The 21,428-nt window shown below is 40.5% G+C and overlaps 1 protein-coding gene across 5 annotated transcripts in view; it reads left to right on the forward strand.

Moving 5' to 3' along the window:
- Positions 1 to 21,428, forward strand: part of AGAP2 (ArfGAP with GTPase domain, ankyrin repeat and PH domain 2) — a 173,929-nt gene that overhangs the window by 108,806 nt on the left and 43,695 nt on the right. The gene's annotated exons all lie outside the window — the stretch shown is intronic.

The following is a 21,428-nucleotide window of genomic DNA, read 5'->3' on the forward strand; positions in this document are numbered from 1 at the left end:
TTTTCCCCCATGTTATGACCTTTCAGGCTATATTTGTTAAGTGAATCACTGCAGTTGTTAAGTTAGTAACCTGGTTGTTAAGTGAATCTGGCTTCCCCATTGACTTTGTTTGCTAGACAGTCGCAAAAAGGGATCACATGACCCCGGGACACTGCAACCGTCACAAACGTGAGTCAATTGACAAGCATCTGAATTTTGATCACGTGACCACGGGGATGCTGCAATGGCTATTAAGTGTGAAAAATGGTTATAAGTTACTTTTTTCAATGCCATTGTAACTTCGAACGGTCACTAAATGAACTATTGTAAGTTGAGGACTACCTGTAAAAGTAAAACTGGTTTGTTTGTTTTTAGCAGTAAGGTTCTATATAGAGATCATGTGGTGGACCATTTCCCCTTTTGCAGGAATTCCTACCTAGCCCTGCTTTATCCATTTCTAGCTTGATTCTGTTCTGGATCTGTTTTGTAGGAAGTGCAGTGCATTTTTTTTTTAATTTAAAATATGCACTATGCACATAGAATGAAGTAAAGATGGGTTTGGGATAGAGCATTTTTCTTTTTATTTTTGTGTGAGGGGAATTTTTTCCCCTGGTAGGCTCCATGGCAACTCAGAGTAAGACGCAATTTTTGTTCTTTGTTCTTACCACTTTGAAGTGACTGCAGAGTATTTTCAAGTGCTTTTAGAGAAACTGATGCCCCCAAAACTTTTTCTGGTGAGTTCCCTGAGCCGGAAGAGGAGCCAACTACTTGCTCCAAGTCAGTTTGTAGCAGAATCAGCCACAGTAACTTCTTTTGCTGATTCCATAATTGCTCTCCTCTGGGTGCTGTTTTGGGCTGCTTGGCATTTCTCTGCTTAAACTCCCACTCAGGGGCGTTCCCACCCATTTCCCTTAGCAGCTTTAAAAAAAAAAAAGGAGTTAATGATGGATAGGGGATGAACAATGCTGGTGGATCACCCCCATTTGCAGTTCCACCCTCCACCCGTTCCTCCTGGTGCCCTCGCTTCCACGGAGTTTGGCAGGGCCTGACACTATAATGAGCTGCTTTGAGGGTGACTCAGAGCTTTGGAGCTGACAGATATTTTTCAGTTCTGAACTGAGCGTCATCACCCACAACTGTGCCTTTGAAGATCTCTTCCCTCCGCTTTTTTTAGAGGAGGTAAACAGCTGCTCTTCTGTCTCCACACAGTCCTTGATCGTGCCTCATGATCTAGGCTGCCTTGTGAGGAGACGTTCACCGGCATCATTAGCCCACAGTCGACAGGTGTATTTGTCTTCTCTCAGCTACCTGCCACTTCCCAGGGGAGTCTTCTCTGAAAGTCGGAATGGTTGAACCACCTTAACACCAAAGTAAGATCTCGGACATGGATAAAAAAATTGTTTGGCTCCAGACAGGGGCAGGTCAATTCAAACTGCCACTCCTGTCAGTTCCAGACACTTGGGCAACCACAAGAAATTGTGGGAGTTACAGGTAGGCTGGACTTACAACAGTTCATTTATTGACCGTTCAAAGTTTCAATGGCACTGAACAAATGTGACTTATGACCGTTTTTCACAGTTAACGGCCTTTGCAGCATCCCCATGATCATGGGATCAAAATTCAGATGCTTGGCAACTGGTTTATATTTGTGACTGTGGCTGTGTCCCAAGGTCATGTGATCATCTTTTATGATCTTCTGATAAGCAAAATCAATGGGGAAGCCAGATTCACTTAACAACCGGGCTCCTAACCTGTCAACTGAAGTGATTCAACTTAACAACCGTGGCAAGAAAGTTCGTAAAATGGGGTAAAATTCACTTAACAAAGGTCTCACTTAACAGCAGAAATTTTGGGACTCAGTTGTGGTTGTAAGTTGAGGACTACCTGTATTCAAATTGAGATGATACCAGACTGCTTTCTTTGTGTGCTAATCAGGAGAGAGGATTGTTCAGGTCATTTGGGTTTCATGCAGTGGTGGGATTCAGCCGGTTCTCACCAGTTCGGCAGAACTAGTAACTAATTTTTTGTTGCCCAGGCCCAGAATGGAATTCCGGAAGCGGCATCCACACAGAGAACTGGTTGTTCACATATTTGAATCCCACCACTGGTTTCACGTGATCCACAGATTTTTGTGGCTCACAGGGATCCTCCTCCCACCTACACTGTCAAAATCCTCCAATAAAACAACGATTTTGGCAGCAAAATTATGGGGGGGGTCTTCCCCCCCACACAAATTGAGCCCTAAAATAAACCCACTTGGCCTTTGAGAGGGGTTAATAAACTTTTTTTTGTTTTCATTTTAACAATAGGGTTCTGCCAATTCCAGGGATGTCGGAAAATTCTCATGGCTCTGAAAGTCTAACAATATGTCTTTTATATAAAATGAAGCCTGGCCATTGATCAAAAACAACTGGCAAGCTTTTATATTGGGATATAAAGGCAGGGAAGATTGTAGTGTCAAATGTTACAATGGAATTTGCCATAGATTTTCAGTGCAGTTAGCACCCCATCAGGATATCCTGCAAGGAGCTATTCCTAAGGTCATTAAATCCTCCTGGAAATTTCCCTCAATTACCAATTTTCACAGTTGCTTGAAAACAGCTAATATAATTACTCCTGATGAATAAGGATCATTTTACAAGCAGGAAAACGTTTATGAAATGAATGAAGTTTAGTTCTTCTAAGTCACTTCTATGCCACCAATGTTTGCTAAAAGCTTTATGGAAGCTGATAGACTAGCAACTTCTCTAAATCTGTTGGCAAACTGGCCTGAAGTGTTGGAGGCAGCCAGATTTTGGGAGGAGATCACAGTGAAATACAGCAAGTTCTCGACTTACAACAGTTCATTTAGGGACCGTTCGAAGTTACAACAGCACTGAAAAAAGTGACTTATGACCATTTTTCACATTTATGACAGTTGCAGTGTCCGAAATCATGTGATCCCCTTTTGCGAACAACTGACAAGCAAAGTCAATGGGGAAACCAGATTCACTGGTTACTAATTTAAGAACCATAGTGATTCGCTTAACAAATGTGGCCAGAAAAATCGTAAAATGGGGCAAAACTCAGTAAATTTCTCACATAGCAACATAAATTTTGGACTCAATTGTGGTCATAACTCGAGGGCTACCTATACATAGGTGAAGATCACATTACAGGTGGAACATGCAGTGAAATGGAGGGGGCAGTGGGGAAGGAGACAAGAGTTCTTAGGGCAGGGGTAGGCAACCTTGGCTCTTTTATGACCCGTGGACTTCAACTCCCAGAATTCCTGAGCCAGCCATGCTGAGGGGAAAGGGAGAGGTTTCCAAACTGAGCCATGCTGGCTCAGGAATTCTGGGAGTTGAAGTCCACGAGTCATAAAAGAGCCAAGGTTGCCTAACCCCTGTCTTAGGAAAGTCATCCTATCCTTTGGGAGTGCTGGAGAAAGGGCAGACTTCATTTTGCACGTGTATACGGCATTGAACGATTTGAGAGAAAAGGATCCTTTCCAAAGTGTGATAGATATTTTTCAGAATTATGAACTGTGTTTATTGAAGTGGGGAAAAAACCTTCTTTTTAAATAGAAGACAGTGGTTTTTAGATGGTCCTTCTATGAGCAGAATAGCTCCTTTTATGTGAAGAACTTTTCATATTCAGTGGACCATTTCACCGGCAGATTCATTAAATAATCACTAATGTCCTCTTCCTGCTGTCCCCATTCTCCTTCCCCCTCCCCCAGATGTGCCCAAGGCTTAAAGTTGGGAAGATTGCGCACCCTGTTGAGAAGATTGTCATACTGGTTTGCTTATTGGTGGCTTAGCATGATGTGAGAACCCGACATTTGGAAAAAACAATAGTTGATAGCAGAGAAATGGGCAATTTGAGGTGCCAGCACTGCATGCAGACCCCAGGGATGCCTCCAAGTAGACTTGGTGAAAAACATATCATTTTAAGTTGGGAGAGATATGGAAGTTATGCTGTGAAACCCAAATTAGAGTTCATTAAAAAACAAAACAAAAAAAAATGGGAGTGGGGCAATGAAAATCCCAGAGAAGAACAGAAAATGCCAACCTTAGCTATGTGCGAATTCTGACCTCATTTATTTTGCATCACTAGCCCAAACATAGTGTAACTTAGCTACGCCACCAGAAGTGCAGCTTCCAAACACTAAGCAATTGTCCAACTGGTTTAGAATAATGTGAATTCAGCTAGTTGCATTTTATTCGGCAAACCAAAATGTTAAACCTGCCATGGCTTAATATATGGCTTAGTCACATACACACGGATCACCACACTGTATATAAAACCTCAAATATTTTTGTGCTGCACATGGAACCGTATTTTAGCTCAGAAATGTACAAGTTTTTTTTCTCGGCTGAAAACAAGCCCTCTGCATTCTGAAATGAATTGGCCCAATACAAAAGCTGTATTTGTTTTCAATAATATGTGAGGTTCTTTAAAATTAAAAGTAATATATTAAATACATATTGCTATTGTATTTATGCTTATTTAAAAGTAAACATAAATATTACTTTAAAATATATTTAATTTAAAAGTAAATATTAGTAGTCTCACAACTTTTCTCTTTCTTCACTTTAAAATTACAATTTGGTAACAATTTTCAGAGATTTCTGAAGGCCTTACTTCTGCTTTAAACTCGCGGGGGGGGGGCATTTTACTGATTAATTGGTTTGCTGGACTTATAATCCCAAAGAGGTCAAGAAGCACATACCACATTCTTTCTTCCAATATTTCACTAAAATATAATTGTGTAAACTGGGATGGACATTGTTATGGTGAGCAGTCTCAGTGAACTTCCAGAGTGGATTCAAACCTGGATCTTCCTGGTCCCAGTTCATCTAAGGGCCACGCAGATCTCTTTGAGTATATAAGGCAACAACATTATTCAGGAAAGAACAAATATGTATTTTTGCCCTGGAAATATAATATGAGCAAAGTGAAGTCCGAGTGAATCTTCCAACACTGGAAGTTTTTAAGAAGAGACTGGACAGCCACTTGTCCGAAATGGTGTAGGGTTTCCTGCCCGAGCAGGGGGTTGGACTAGATGACCTCCAAGGTCCCTTCCAACTTTACTAATATGAATATGAACATACAAGAATCCCACGCAAAAAAGAGCTGTAGGTGAAACCCTGATGCCCAAACTCAAAAATATTTGAGGGAATAAGTACAGGTGGTCCTTGAGTTACAACCACAACTGAGTCCAAAATTTATGTTGCTAAGTAAAACTTTTGTTCAGTGGGTTTTGCCCCATTTTACGACTTTTCTTGCCACAGTTGTTAAGTGAATTATTGGATTTGTTAAGTTAGTAACACGGTTGGTAAGTGAATCTGGCTTCCCCCATTGACCTTGCTTGTCAGAAGGTCACAAAAGGCGATCATGTGTCCTGGGGACACTGCAACCATCATAAATATGAACCAGTTGCCAAGCGTCTGAATTTTGATCACGTGACCAGGGGGATGCTGCAATGGTCGTGTGAAAAATATTCGCAAATCACTTTTTTGCAGTGCTGTTGTAACTTTGAACCGTCCCTAAATGAACTGTTGTAAGTCAAGGACTACCTGTAATGTAAACCTTTTGAAATACACAGATTTTGGAAAGTGATAGTATGCTGTGCTAGCTTTCTTCTCTTCTACTCTGCTGTTTTTAATGGAAGATATGGTTTTGTTCTAATCATACTTGCATTCTCTATCAATAAGAAGTCTATTATGAAAACACAGCCTAATTCTAAAGATCTTTATTGAGAAATAAGTTTCCTAGTAAGTGTGTATTTTAAAGCGGAAAATAACAACTGACTTTAAGGACCCATATGTTGCAGACAACCAGATAGGAAGCTGCCTACAAGACCTCACCTAATGAAGTGTTCAGCTGCATGAGATTGGATGCTTTCTTTATGTCCCTATAAATGTTCCCCACAAAAGACATTTTTGGTTGGGTGCTCAATCCATATACCAACTTCCATACATGAATAAAGCCCCGTGGACTGTATTGTGGTATCTTCCATACTATGTTTTTAACAGATGCCTTGTTTCTGTCGTTGGAGAATACTATATAAAGTTGGTCTGGGGGTAGCAGAATTATCCAAGCATCATTTAATCTGTCCAAATGTAGAAGGATAATAGTGATTGTGAAACAGTTACCAAAAATTAAACAGAAGCAGCAAATAATATACATACGGGAGACTCCAAGGTAAACAGTATCTGCAAAAATTAAAACGAAAGGATTTCATTTATATGATTATATATGATTACATATTATATCCAGTCATTTTAGCAAGAATAAGAAAAGACGAAGCCCTAAGAATCGAGTGTGCCTCACAACTTGCTATATATATTGAAAAATTAACAACAGTCTTTTCAGTACCTTGGAGAGCGCAGCATAGTTGAAATTGATCTTGTTCCCTCTGGATATATTGCCCAACTAGTAAAAAGCAGTTTGTACTAAACAAAGATGTGTACCCTGCTAAGAATTTGCTTCCTGCTTAAATTTCAGATAGAATAAGAGGAGAGGAGAGTCTGAAAAAGCCAAAAAAGAGAGGCTGTTTTATGAAAGAATCTAGAAATGTATTCTCAGTCATATGGTTTAAGATATGATGAGGGAAATCCTAGCTTAACTGCAATGAAATTGAATAAACATCAGCTTAGGGTGATGTGTGAGCCCATCTATGGCTTTCGTTAAATATTTAAACTTCGTTTTCATCAGACTGACAATGGTCCTGCAAGTTGAGATGCCTTATTTCCATTTTGCAGATAGAGAGATGTGTCTACAAGCAAGCAGGCTAAGATTTGAATTTACATGATTGGTTTTTTAAATATTTGTATAGTCTTGCCTGGCTCCTTCACCTCTGGAAAGTGGACTTGGAATACTAAAATTTGACCTCAACTAGGAATCTGAAGAAAAAAAAAACACTTTGGAACAACCTATACATACTGTTGTTCATGAAACAGCGTGAACCTGTCTACAATATATCTGAGTCAAGAACCATACCAGAGAGAACCACAGAAGGAACACCTATTATTTAGATTGTGCTGTTTTTATTATATCAAATTACAGGCATCGATAGTCAAACCCTGTGTCTACTCACACAGAGGTAGGACTCACTAGACAACCCATGACTCCTTAGGCTATCTTTTCAGAGATATTTCCATACTAATAAGAGAAATCGAATCATGGGTGGGAGCAACTTCTGACCTCTTGCCAGCTTTCCCATTGATAATGCTTGTGGGAAAGTGGCAGAGAGCATCAGAAATCGCTTTTCCTCCTCAACTGATCTGTGGAACTGCCTGCCAATTTGCTGAGGGGAAAGGGAAAAGGGAAGCTATTAACCACAAGGAAAACTACAGCCCCAATCCACATCCTGGTGTCTCTTTAAGAATCACTTCCCTCAGGGAGGAAGAGGATTCACCTGCTGAGCGCTGGTGCTTCCCAAGCAGCCCAGCCTCACAAACAGGCATCTGCTTTCCTCATCCTTTCCACATAACTCCACCACCACCACCACCACCATTATGAGATTTCAAATGTTAGCCTCTACTCCAAAGCAGCCAGTCACCATTCACCTGTCAGGCTTTGTTGCCAGCTGACTGGGCACAGCAGTGGGAGCAAAAGTGATTTCTGTCCTCCTGTCAGCTTCCCCACTGACTTTGCTTATGGCAGTGTTTCTCAACCTTGACAATTTTAAGGCATGTGGACTTCAACTCCCAGAATTCCACAGCCAGCATTGCTGGCTGTGGAATTCTAGGAGTTGAAGTCCACATGCCTTAAAATTGTCAAGGTTGAGAAACACTGGCTTATGGCAAGCTGGCAGGAAACATCAGAAACCACTCCTCTTCTTCCTCAGTTGACTCATGAAACTGCCTGGGGGAAGGGGGGGGCGGGGAAAAAAGAAGTCAAAGACTGCAAGGAAAGACTGGTCCCCATCCCAGCATATTCCCAAGAGTCCCCTTCTTCCGGGGAGGAAGAAGGTTCATCCGTTGACTGCAGGCATCCCCAGTAAGTCCTACCTCACCAGCAGGCATCCAAGTCACTCCTTTGTCCTTTCCTTGCTGCCTACCAGATTTCAAATTTCAGCCTCAGTTCCAAAGGAGCCAATTGCTGCTCACCTGTCAGGTCTTGCTGCCCATTGGTTGGTTACGGGGACTAGAGGGGGGGAAAGGGCAGGGATATGGCTCTCCCATTCTCCTTGTGACACATAATCAATGGGTTTCCAGAAAGTGTAAACGGAAGGTGTGGTAGCACTGAAGCAGCCAAAACTTACCCAAATTTCATTCCCACCAGAGTCATGGGTTCCAGCATTCTGTAAAGTAGCCCATTTTAGTTACCTTGGTTCAATAATTTCACCCAGTTGAAGGTCACCAACAAAAAGACAGGAGCATTTTAGTAACATGCTGTCGGGTCATTATTTCGGAGATATTTCCTTCCCATATTCCTCAGTGCCAAAATGGCAAAGCTTCTAAGGTACTGGAAAAAATATTAAAAATTCAAGGAGATATTAAGAGATGTCTCTGCCTTGAAAGTAGATTATGTTAAACCATATACTACAGTCAAGACCACAGGAAACATTTTATAACATTGTGTACTGTATCATAAAATACTTTATGATAATTTTTATGTCGTTAACGTTTTATAAAATTTGCCAAATTTCACTTCCACAGGAGTAATGGATCCTGGATGCACTCTGTAAATTTCTCTATTTGAGTTATGTTGGATAAAAATGTTCTATGATGCACCATTTTGCCCAGTTAAAGTGTACTGAGAAAGGTTTTGGTGGTATATAGACAGAGTTCAGTGGGAACTTAGTTCCCAATAAGGCTCCATAAAATTGCAGTTAATTTGATCCAGATAAAAAGTGAAGTAGACCAAGGAAATTGTACCAGCTTTGAGAATCTTCTGCTTAATACAGCTATTTTACCTGATGTAAGCAGATTCATTTATTACATCATAAACGTATATCACTGTGATGTCATGAACCTCTTAATCTGAAATTTGTCAAAAATCTAGAGGACACTCATTTAAATTTATAGCAGGAGGTTTTGACATTGGAGACTTGGGTTACACAGTCTTTGGAAACTCTTACCTCTCTGCTTTTATTTTTGGTTGGTAAGTAACCCATCAATTGCTTTTTGAAGTAGCATAGCAGATTATTAATAAGTTAATTATTAATTTTGTAAAATGGAATATCCCTGGTTAATATTATTGTAGTTCAACAATACAAAATCCATTTCAAGATAACAAGGAGCATTTCACACTATGATGAAATAAACTTGTGATATTTTGGTGGGGGTGAATTAAATTGGTGAATGTAGCCAATTACTGCCCCCAATTAAGAGTGCATCAATTATATCTGTATGCTTGTTGCATGTGCAGTTGTTTTCTTTAAAAAAAAAAGATTGGTGGATTTTTTTTTCTTTTCCTTTTGTAGTATTGAAAATCTTCGTTAGGACATTTTCCACTTAGCAATCTCACTGATTCTTCACAATCAATCTCTTCAGCTGAGGTCGAATCTCAGGCTATACAAGTAGAATTATAGTTATTTATTTTTCATATTGGCCTGCATTACTTGGCAATCCCCCACCCCTGTAAAATGTCCTCTGTTATGTTTCAGCTCCTTATTCTCCACTGCTTGTATCTCTCTCTCTCTCTCTCTCTCTCTCTATCTATCTATATATCTGATGATGTCAAGAGCTTTTGATGAAAGCTAGGTCTAGTAAATAAATTTTAGCATTTTTATAATTTTATTCTCTTGGTATTCGACTATTTATTGATTTTTAATATTTTTTGGATAGATATTCTCTTGGTGATCAATATTTTGACTATATATATATATATATATATTAAAAATTAACATAAAAATTGAGGAACGTAGTCTCCTGGGTGTATACATATTCAAATCGACCGGGCCCCATAACAAGGTCTATGAGCCGTGTGCAGGCGCATTTGTGCCTATAAACGAGCTCCCCCACCCTCTGGTTTTTAACACCCTGACGATGATGGCAGCAATATAGCCATCGAAAGCTAGGTTATTTATTTATTAAACATTTAATTGTTTTACCTCCTGGTGCTCGTTTTTATCTTTTGATATATATATATATATATATATATATATATATATATATATATATATATATATATATATGTATGTAGGTCTTTGGTTGTTCGGGTTTTCTCCCGCGTAAAATTGGAAGTGTCTTGGCGACGTTTCGACGAAGTCCCATTTGTCATCTTCAGGCTGACGAAGCTGAAAACACCAGCCTGAAGATGACGAATGGGACTTCGTTGAAACGTCGCCAAGACACTTCCAATTTTACGTGGGAAAAAACCCGAACAACCAAAGACCTACATATATATATATATATATATATATATATATATATATATATATATAATTGAATTTTATAAGGGCAAAGGGGAAGTGGGGTCAATAAGGGTATAACAAGGGGTAACAAACAAAAAAGGTTAGACCAGGGGAAGGGATAATAGGTATAATAGTGGGGTTGTCCCCTACAGTAAGTCAACGCTTCAGCAAGTAAACCCATCTGGGTGTACATATTCAATCATAGTAATTAATATAAAATAGCAATGCTTAATATAATATTACTAATATATTACTAATTAATTATAATTTTAATACATTAATATATTACTTATTGGTTATAATTACTTATTGTTAAAATCACAAATAAAAAAGAAGAAAAATTCATAGGAATAAACATGAAATTTAAATACAAAATATCAATTATCCCATTAAATTTCATATCCTTTTCTCATTCTATCGTATTGCTAACCATTGGTAAAATTTATCCCATGTTTTAAAATACTGTATCTCTTAGGAAGCTACAATCACATAAGGACAATAGGCTTCCATCCTTCAAACAGAAGCCTGGGTACAATATCTGAATTCTGATGGCAGTATTAAACATGACATGGTTCTATCATCCACTATTCCTGTTTTCCAGCAAATGCTTAGCCATATTTTATGGTAACCATATGGCTTTAGCAAGACAAAGGGACATAGACCAAGTAAAGAAATAAGAGACTGAGATCTGTTGTAGAAATAATATTCCCTGGACACATGTGCCAGACTGCTTTTGATGGCTTGGCTCCATTCCTTCCCTCCCCCATCCCCCCCCATTTTCTCCCTAGCTATATGCCTCTGTCTGAGCAGATGTGTTCATCAGGATGAATTATAAGGGTGTAAAATGACTTCTTCAGTTTTCTTTTTGATCCTCGCTGATTGACAGCGGGGGGGAGGGGGGAAGAAATCGGCCCCAGAGAATCAGTATGCAGCAAGCTTAGGAAGAAGAAAAAGCAGGGGGAGGGGAAGAATCTATTAGAAATACGCTTTGTTTTGAGTTCTCTGGCACCCAATCATACTTCTAAGCCTTTACAAACTGGCAACTAGCAGCTGTCAGCTCTAATCATCCTGCATAATCGACTGAAACTTGCACATCAAGCCGATGGGAAGCACCGTGGAATATGCTTGGCTCCCCAGAGTGTCTCGTGAGCCAGAGGCCACAGATAACAAGGGTTTGGGGTCCTGAGCAGATCTTACTGAGAAGATCTGTGGAGATTTCAATGGTGGCATGGCATGGCATGAGCTCAGCAACTCTTTATTGAACCCCAAAATCAGGGAAGTAACTGAAGTAAATGCTGAACTGGGAGTGTCTCTGGGTACCTGAGAATACAGTCTGGGTAAAGAAGGAGGTTTTTAAAAAAAACAACACTCTGGGGGCATCTCCCCAGGGCAATCTCTGTGATAGTTCCCCCCACAACAGCTAGCTCTTCTGAAGGATTGGGTGGTCCCCTCTTTCATGGTATTTCAGTGGCTTGTAAAAAAAAACTTGGCCGTTCTGGAAAGCCTTTGGGATTTGGGAGCTAGGATGAAAATTATTATTATGCCAAGGTCTGGTTTTACAGGTATCCCTCAACTTAGGACCACAGTTGGGACCAGAATTTCCATTTCTAAACAAGGCAGTTTTTAAATGACTTGTGCACGTCCTATGACCTTTCTTTGCCAGGGCCATTAAGCTAATCCTACAGTTATTAAGTGAATAATGCAGTTATTAAACAAATCTGGTTTTTTTTTCCCTTTGACTTTGCTTGTCAGAAGCTGACTGGGAAGGTTGCATTACCCTGGGACATTGCAATTGTCGCAAAATACATGCTGGTTGACAAGTGCTGAATTTTGATTGTGCGACTGTGGGGATGATGTAACAGTTATAAGCTTCAGATTATCACTAAACAAATGGTTGTAAGTCAGGCAGACTATCTTTACTGCAACATTCCCCAACCTTTCCGGTGTGGCTGCGGTGGAAGGGGGGGCAGCGATAGTTTCATGCACACAACCTAGATCTTTCACATGCGCAAATGAAGTTTCACGCACAGGCCCTCCACTTTGCATGGCCTGGTTCCCAACAGGCCACGGATTGGAACTGTTTGTGGACCAAGGGTTGGGCACCCCTGCTCTACTGGATATACATCTGCCTTGGTTATGTTGCTGTTGCCCTATACACTCCCTAAAATTCATATATAAAGAAATATGTGTTGGCCTTTGGTGTTCAGTCATAATTTACCCACTAAGACTTAGGCAGAAGGACAAAGTTGAGACTTCTGAACAGGGTTATTTAGAAACTAGTGCTGCACTACTAAATTCTAACTCAGTAACCAAAACTATTTATATTTACCGTACAATAGTAAAATAACATTCCTATAATCTTTGGGGGTCTCTATTTCCTGACTTGCCTTAAAGGTTGACAAATAACAATCCTAGAATCGACCAGGATGCCTGTGGTGATAGTAACTCATGTTTTGACCAGCCCTCAGTTTGATTACGCAGTCTTCCAATATGAAACAGTATACCAATTTAAAGCGCCAGGCATTATGTACACAGCATAAAATTGGCTTACCTGCACAATCTGGCTGAGGTCAAACCTACCTGTCCTGTAAAAACATTGTAAAGAGGCCTGCTGGGTCCCCACTGACTGAGGGTAAGGGGACATGAATTGTATGCTCCTCTTTTGGCATTTCTCAAAGCCATTGGAACAATCCAACTCCCCCTTGCTTTTAACCATAATTAAATTATGGCTATCTTGGGTTTACAAATAGAATTGTGTTTTTTTTTTAAAAAAATGTGTTTGATCTTTATTTCTTTACATTCTTGTTTGGCTCCCAGAATCTGTAGATTTTGGCAGGTTGCCCAAATTGTTAAACAAATAACAAAATGGAGTTGATATTTTCAGCATGGGCTCTGGTGGCTGGATTCATACTTCACATTAAGCAAAAATAGATGAAATGCACAGGGTTAAATAAGTTATAGCATTCCAGATGTTACTGAACTATAACTCCCAGCATCCTTCATCATGAACAAAGCTTCCTGAGGATGCTGGGAGTTGCAGTCCAAGACTAAGCAGGCGCATCATGAGTTGAATACTACAGATTTAATTAAAAGCAAGAGGATAGGTGGAGCTTGTAGTAAGTAAAGAACTCGGAAGAAAACAGTCTTAAAAACATTGATCTCCTTTGGGTCTAATCTTCTTTTTTAAATGGTAATTAACTTTTTTTTAGAAGAGAAAAAAATAAAAGCAAAGCACTGTATATAAACTGAGCGATGCATAAATAATAAATAATACATTATTGTTTCACAGCAAATTTGGCTAGGGATTATTAAAGGAAGTTTTAGAAACGGAACTGCTTATATCATACACCACGCTCCTGTTATGCCACAGTTTGAGTGTCAACTGATGTTGCAACTTGATTTTCAGAATCACAGATAAAATATTTCTTGATGTTTTAGATCAAGGATCCCCAACTCCTGGTCTGTGGACTGGCATCAGGCTGCAGCATGCCAGAAATTGTGTGCAGGCAGCACACAAAACCACGCCCCCTCGGGTCCATGGAAGAACCATTCTCCTTGGAACCCCCTTGGGTCCATGGAAGAACCATTCTCCTTGGAACCGGTTCCTGGTGCCCAAAAGATTAGGGGAGGGCTGTTTTAGATTCTTAACTTGTTGAATCTGCTGACATAAAACAGCAATGATAACCTACCTACTGCTTTCTTAATAACATTGAGCTGACTGCAGTGAAAGGTTGTGACATGCTATGCAGAGCTACCAAGTAGTTGAATAGGCAGCCATCTTCTTCAACTCATACACACAGTGCCAAGACTTTGATTATTCAATATGTTTTATAGCTCTGTTTAAGCTGTTTAATGTATAGGAACTGCCACTAATCCGGGAAAGATGGACTAGAAACTAGCTACTTCATTCCTATTGGCTAGTAGGAACTCAAGAGTAAATAAGAGGATAATTAGTCCCCTAATGGCAATAGATTGAAGCCCTGCATATGGGGTTGATCACCTGCTGCTGTTTTATTAGTGAGATTCATATGACCGCTGATCTGAAATTTGTTCTCAAGATTTCCCCCATCCCCAAAGGGTCCTCTTTCATTCCTTTGTTTAGATGTCTGTTTGTTGGTTTAAAGTGTGTGATTAACAAATGGGAGGGGCACTAAACTGGCAGCTTAAATCAAGACTGTCATCTGTGAGATGGCTCAGTGGTAGCTGATTTGTTTTTCTTGATTAAAAAAAAAAAAGCCCTAGAATGAGATTTCCCCAAAGTGTAAGCAGAGATAGAAGCGCTACATCCTCATCAAACTGGTACCAACCCAACTCCGAAGCCGAGCTGCCAGAACTGAGCTGCAAAACTCTGGATGGGTGCCAGATGCCCAGAATTTGAGTTTTATAGCAGTGCTTTGCTGCCATTTAGTGAGTGTCTATATTTCTGCAGCACAGATCTGACAGCCCTGTCATAAGGCAAGATTATGCTGTCTGCCTTGGCAGGCAGGATTTTGAGGCAGGTCCAGTTTTTATTTCTATTTTGCAAAAGAAAGTTTCCTGGGTAAGGTAACACCCTACAACTTCACTCAGTCATACCACAAGGGCTGGATCTAAATTGCTCACTTGCTTGTCCTGTTCCTCTGGGCCTAGTCGGTAGTTTGGAGAGAGACAGCTGGTGCTTCCCCTAGCTGTTCACTTGCTTGGAGGGTGAGTGATTAGAGAATGGGAGCAAGGAGAAAGCATGATCTCTCTAAATATGGGTCTCAACATCAGTCTGAGAGTATTAATCCCTGTCTCAAGTCCCATGGGGATGCATTAATGAGTTGCAATTGCCAATTATCTCTGAACAGTTTGGCACTTTCCCCACAACTGGGAGAGTCATTTGGAGATTACACCTCAGAGAGCGTAACGTCTTGGGGTGTTTCTATAGCTTTCATAAGAGAGGATATTTGTCAGTGAAAATAAGGCCCAAGAGGAATTCAGAAGCCAAAGGATGTATATACAAAGAAAGTGGGTAGCTGTAAAATGAAAATAGTTTTGGATACAGTCAGGGTAGATGTAAGGCTGATCGAAAGAGGCAACACCACCCTATTTTCTAACCTTTTAAACATTCACTGAAAAGGCAGTGCAGTAAGAAGCTATTTCAGCCAAGCCTTGTCAGAGCAGTTAAGCAGCTTCGTTTTTGTGGCTTTACTGATGATTTTGCATTCATTTGGGGATAGTTTCCTTTCTCAACTGATATCCTGATGCCAAAATGCAAAATAAGCATACATTTTTTTGTTCACTAAAGCCTAACCTCAGAACAACTTGAAGTAGGCATATCTTTGGCAATTATGATATGAGCCAAATACAGACACAAATATCCTTCTCAATTGCTAAATACTAGGGCTGCTTCTATCTAAAAAGTGCTTCCTGGCAATTTTCCACCTCTCTCACTCAGAGGAATAAGCAGGTGGCCTGGATCTACCTGATGACCATCTGGCTGGGACCTCTTTGATCTTTTTTCTTCTACTGATCTCCTGCACAATTTTGTGCTATCTGTATTGGTGGGTCTCCTGGTACTTTTCATTGGGTTTGTCTCCTGGTCCAACCCTCAGACCCTTGGTGGACTTTGCCCACATAGAAACAGCTAGCCAACAAGGCCCTGTGGCAGAGACCAGGCTCATTACAGGCTTGCTTTACATTATTGGAGTGAGGTGGTGGGTAGACAAATTCATTTGAATTTTAGAGAGCCTGTATTGAGCATTGTACCTGTTCTGAGAAGATTGTCTCTTCTCCACAGTGATCGCCATGGTCACAACAATATAGTCAGTCCTTGGCTTTGGACCACAACTGAGCCCAACGTTTCTGTTGCTAAGCAATACAGTTGTTAAGTTTGCCCCATTTTACAACCTTTCTTGCCATAGTTATTCAGTGAGTCACTGCAGCTGGTAAGTTGGTTAACACAGTGGTTAAGTGAATCCGGCTTCCCTATTAACTTTGCTGATCAGAAGGGGAGCACATCAACCCCCAGGACACTGCAGTGGTCATCAATATGAGCCAGTTGCCAAGGGTCCAAATTTTGGGATTCAGCCAGTTCGCACCACTTCGGCAGAACCGGTAGTTAATTTTTTGTTGCCCAGGCCCAGAACGGACTTCCAGAAGCGGCAGCCACACAGAGAACCAGTTGTTCATATATTTGAATCCCACCACTGGTTGTAAGTCAAGGATTACCTATACATTTACCAAAAGATGTACAATCCCCCCCCCAAATACTCTCTCCCAACCCAAGGGGGCCTTTGTGGGATCCCAAATCATTAATGCAGTTAAATAAGAGGCGAGAAGATAACCACCAGTCTTAAAGTTGCCAAGATTGAACATCTTTGCTGTAAACCCCTGTGGGTGCCTCAGAACTTGAAAGGAAAATGGGAACAAGACTCTCCCAAAAACTCAATAGAAGTGAACTGTGCACCATGTCCTGATATGAATCGCAGTCCTTGATTTTCCATACATATAGGTGAAAGAATAGAGCTTATTCTTGCACTGAGAACTACTGAACACTGCAAAGGTTAAAGGTAAAATTTCCCTGTCCAGTCACATCTGACTCTATGGTGTGGTGCTCATCTCTGCTTCGTAGTCTAAGGAGCCAGTGTTGTCCAAAGACATTTTCCAGGGCCATAGAGCTAGCATGGCTGTACGCCAAAGGCACACAGAAAAGGTGTTACCTTTTCACCAATTAGTTTACTCACATTTACACGCTTTCAAACTGCTGGGTGGGCAGGAGCTTGGGCAGAAACGAGACCCCATCCTGTTGCACGGCTAGGGCATAGAGTAGCTATCTAGAAGACCAACTGACTTCTCTTCCATTTAATTATTCCTGTTCCTACTAGTGGAAATGCCACTTGAGGCATGCCCTGAACCAGAAAACATGGGGAGCTAAGCATAGGTCTGCATAGAAATTTATTGTCATGGTGATCTAAATTATAAACCCTGTTTCAGCTTTGCACAAGCTACTGAGCAATATTCTTTCCACAGCCCAAAAAGGAAAAAACAAAGAGTGGGAGAGAGGGAGGTTGCCATGTGCGTTGTCCCCATCACAGCCTACCTTTTTGCACGTTTGAAGTTCAGGTTTTGACGTGGCTTCCCCAGAAGAGAGAATATTGTGACTTTGAGTGGGGGGGGGGTGCTGCTGGAGGGACAAAGCTGCCAGTTCCCTCTCCATCCTGCCTGCTCTTTGCTTACATCATAATCTGAGAGAACAATGTCAGCCCCTGGCAGTCACTCCAAAGAGACTCGTGCTTGAGTAGGAACTTTTCTTTGTAAAAGAATTATGTGTGGACTTTAGGACAGCTGTGACAGTGGATGCTTTCTTTGTACCCACACTTAATGTTGCTACCAGGAGTTTCAGTCCTAGTTCCTCATCTATCTCTCAGCCCCATCAACAGAATAACTGTATTCAGCCTGAGTGGCAGTTTTTTGTATAGTAAGATAAATGTATTTAATGTGGGAGCAGGGTACTTTAAAGCATTTAAACCAAATAAGAATTATGCCAATGAAATTTACTAGTTTGAAGCAACATAAAAAAGATGATGGAACACGTGGAGATGCCTAAATTTAACCTCTTTGATTAGAGAAAAAAACAATATCTATGGCTGACTGGGAAACCCTTACAGACTTTTCCCATAAAACAGAAAAAAAAAATGCACATACAATTTTGGGGTTTAATGGTTAGAAAAACCTGGATAATAGAGTTAGTTTTCTTTTGTAATCATAGAGTAAGAGATAATTTTGTAATTGCACTTATATTTGCTGCAGAAGGAATCGGAAGATTTTTTTTCTGTTTTCTTTCTTTCTTTCTTTCTTTCTTTGTGCACTTGTTCCTTTTTTCTTTCTCTTTCCTTTCTTTGCTGCTTTTACTCTTTATTAATTTGTGTTAGTTTTGATGTTCTTGGTAAAACTTTCAATAAAAAATATTTTAACAAAATGAAGCACCAGTCTTTACAATGAAAGACTGTCAAATTCTCAAAACTGGGGTTACGAAGTTCCACTTTTTGCTTTCAGAGGTGACTGGTAGGGCTAAAATCTTTACTTGTCAAAAGATGGGCATGTATGGCTGCCAGCAGATAAATAATTATGATCAAGAATAATCTAAATCATCGGTCAGTGCCTGTATACATTCACTTTTCTCCAAACTAGTGGGCTCCCAGCGGTATTAGGCTCTCATAAGCCGTAGCCAATAAGATCCATGATACTGATGGCTAGGAATAATGGAAGCAGAAATTCCTAATCTGCAGGTCATCGTGCATAGGAAGGTTGCATTAAGGAAGGGTGTGGCTGTGTGTTATCATCATATTTGGGGGAGCAAGAGGCTCCAACCTGGGTGCAGAATTACATTCCACCATATCCTTTTTCAAAATCAAGTCACCCTGGAGTAAGCTTGACTCTTGGTGAACTGTATACATGGAGTTTCCTTGGTAAACATGGAAGTGGTTTCCTGTTGCCATATTTCAGGATGTTGTTTTGACTTCTGACTCTAGCTCACAGTCTTGGATGGCCCCATCCAGGTATTAACCAGAGTCAACCCTGCTTAGCTTTCTAGATCAGCCAAGATCAACAAGGCACACAACCTAATTGGACTTTCCTTTTACTGGACCTGCCAAATAATTTGGTGGGTCAATAAGCTAGCAAAAGAAAAAGGCCCTTTTATTGTTGGTATTGGTGTTAAAAGGGGACACTTGACCTGCCAGTAGGTGTCAAGTAGACAGGTCAAATTTGGAGGGGGTTACATTGCTTCTGAATAAGTAGTAAGTAATGCCCTTTGGGTTCTGTAGCAGAAGACCAGCAGGGTCTGCACTCTTGTCCCCTTTTCTCTTTGGTTACCTTGGTGATATGCAGGGAGCTGTTGCTAAGCAACAGTTTCAAGTTAACACACAGAGAGAGCAAGAAAAGGCTTTAGCTGTGTTTTTGTGCATGGCCGTCTGCATTTACCTTGATGCTCAGATGCACAAGGTAAGGGCAGTTCAGTCAGAGATCCTTAAAACCAGAGAAATTGAAGGAGAAGAAAGCTTTCACTACTTTTTCCACCCCAGTATGTAAGGACATGCTGGTTTGGAAGGGGAAGAACTGGTTCATATGTTACAAATTGTGCTAATATTCCCTACAAGTGGTAATGTTTTGAATGTGTGCGGGCTTGTAGTCATTTCTATTACCATAGCAACTTCCATTCCCCCACAAAGTATCCCTCAGAATCCTGGTTTTAAGGTTGTTGGTTTGTCAATGTAGGTCCCTCGTGAGCATTCACATGTCCAATGTAACAGTAACCAAACACATCTTCAGAGGAGACCACAGACAATAGCCAACCATTTTAATGCCAGAAATATCCCACTGGAAGCAATATTTTGTACAAGGAGGCTGGAATAAGATTTCAAATTTGATTCAAGCCATTCAGTGAACTCATACTTGTCGTAGCTTTAATCTAAATCCATTAGATTACCTCAGAAATTTGGAAAGTATTGGATATATGCTCTGTGTAGTTAGGTGTATAGTGCTGTGGGCAGGGAAGAGATTTCCTTTGCTTGACAACTCAACTTCCTTCTGATCAGGCTTGCTTTGAACTTGTCCTGTTTTCAGGTCTCATGTTGATGTTAATTTTTGCCAGCTAGGATGGATGTTATTGCAAGTCAACTTAGTGCCAATCTTACCTTTTTCCTTTTATAATTTAGGCATTTGGTACATTGTCATGAGAATTCACATAGCAGCCTTGCACAAACATGGATCACAGTCTGGTTCTGCTGTTCCCATTTCTCCAATGCAATAGCAATAGCACTTAACAGCCTTCTCTAAGCAGTTTACAGAGTCAGCCTATTGCCCCCAATAACAATCTGGGTCTTCATTTTACCGACCTGGGAAAGACAGAAGGCTGAGACAACCTTGAGCTGGTCAGAATCGAACTGCTGAACTGCAGGCAGCCGGCAAGCAGCAGGAATAGCCTGCAGTACTGCATTCTAACCACTGCGGCACCACGGTTCAATCACCAATATACTGTCCAGTTTGCTTATTTTTCAGGCTAGTGGTCTTCTTGGTTCCAAGCCTGCTCAGACCTTGGCACATTAATGTTTAGAAATAAGGACAGCGTGGTCTGAAAATAAATACAAATGACCACTTAGCCCAGAGTGCACGTAACCACAACTGACAGAATGATGGCAAGAATTATAATTGGTTTTTAAAATGGCTGGGAAGTGAACGTTAGTGACCTCGGTGGTTGCAGTAGACTCTTCAAAGTGTATTTTGCATACAGAGAAGTCTGCAAGTGGCTGAGTGAGGCCGATCTATTTCCATTGCTGGACATCTTACATGAATATGCAAATAGCAGAGCCATATTGCACAGATGTTTCGGTGATTCTGGAAAAGAGCATGGACGCACGCAAGCATCCGTGGCTACATGATGAGATTTTGCTCATTGGTTCATGCATTTTAAATCTATAAATCTACCTACCGCCCTCCAGATGTTCTAAACGCTGTCATTTCTACATCTTTTACAATTAGCCACGTTGGCTATGGCTAATAGGATTTGACGTCTGAATTATCTGAATCAAATTGCTTACCTTGACAGATGAGAAAACATAAATCTACATGTTCAGTGCTGATAGGCAGACCAATGTCTGCATGCTTTTTTTTCCCTCTTCGTTCTTTTACTAATTTCTAAAAGGAGTGATACTGGTGAAGAAAATTCTGTTTGGGAGCCTATGTTGTCTGACTTCTAATCCTTCTGCAGATTTGTTTTAGTGAGGAAAAATAGTTTATGTATGCTCAGAGACTTCCTTCAAGCTTAAACAATTTAAGGAACACAAATGTAGTACTGAGATCTAGTTCAATTTAGACATTTATCCAATGGTGGGATTCAAATATGTGAACAACCGGTTCTCTGTGTGGATGCCGCTTCCGGAAGTCCATTCTGGGCCTGGGCAACAAAAAATGAGCTACCGGGTCTGCCGAACTGATGCGACCTGGCTGAATTCCACCACTGTATTTATCTAATTGTTTCCCCTTCTATGTATGGCAATTTTTCTCTTTGATTTGCTGGTATATCTATGGCCTCTTTATCTCCCCACATACAATCTCTTGCTCTGCATAAATGTCA

Source organism: Crotalus tigris, unplaced genomic scaffold (assembly GCF_016545835.1).
Source record: "Crotalus tigris isolate CLP2741 ecotype Arizona unplaced genomic scaffold, ASM1654583v1 scf7180000018101.4720394464:4744507, whole genome shotgun sequence".
In the NCBI taxonomy this organism is placed as follows: domain Eukaryota; kingdom Metazoa; phylum Chordata; class Lepidosauria; order Squamata; family Viperidae; genus Crotalus; species Crotalus tigris.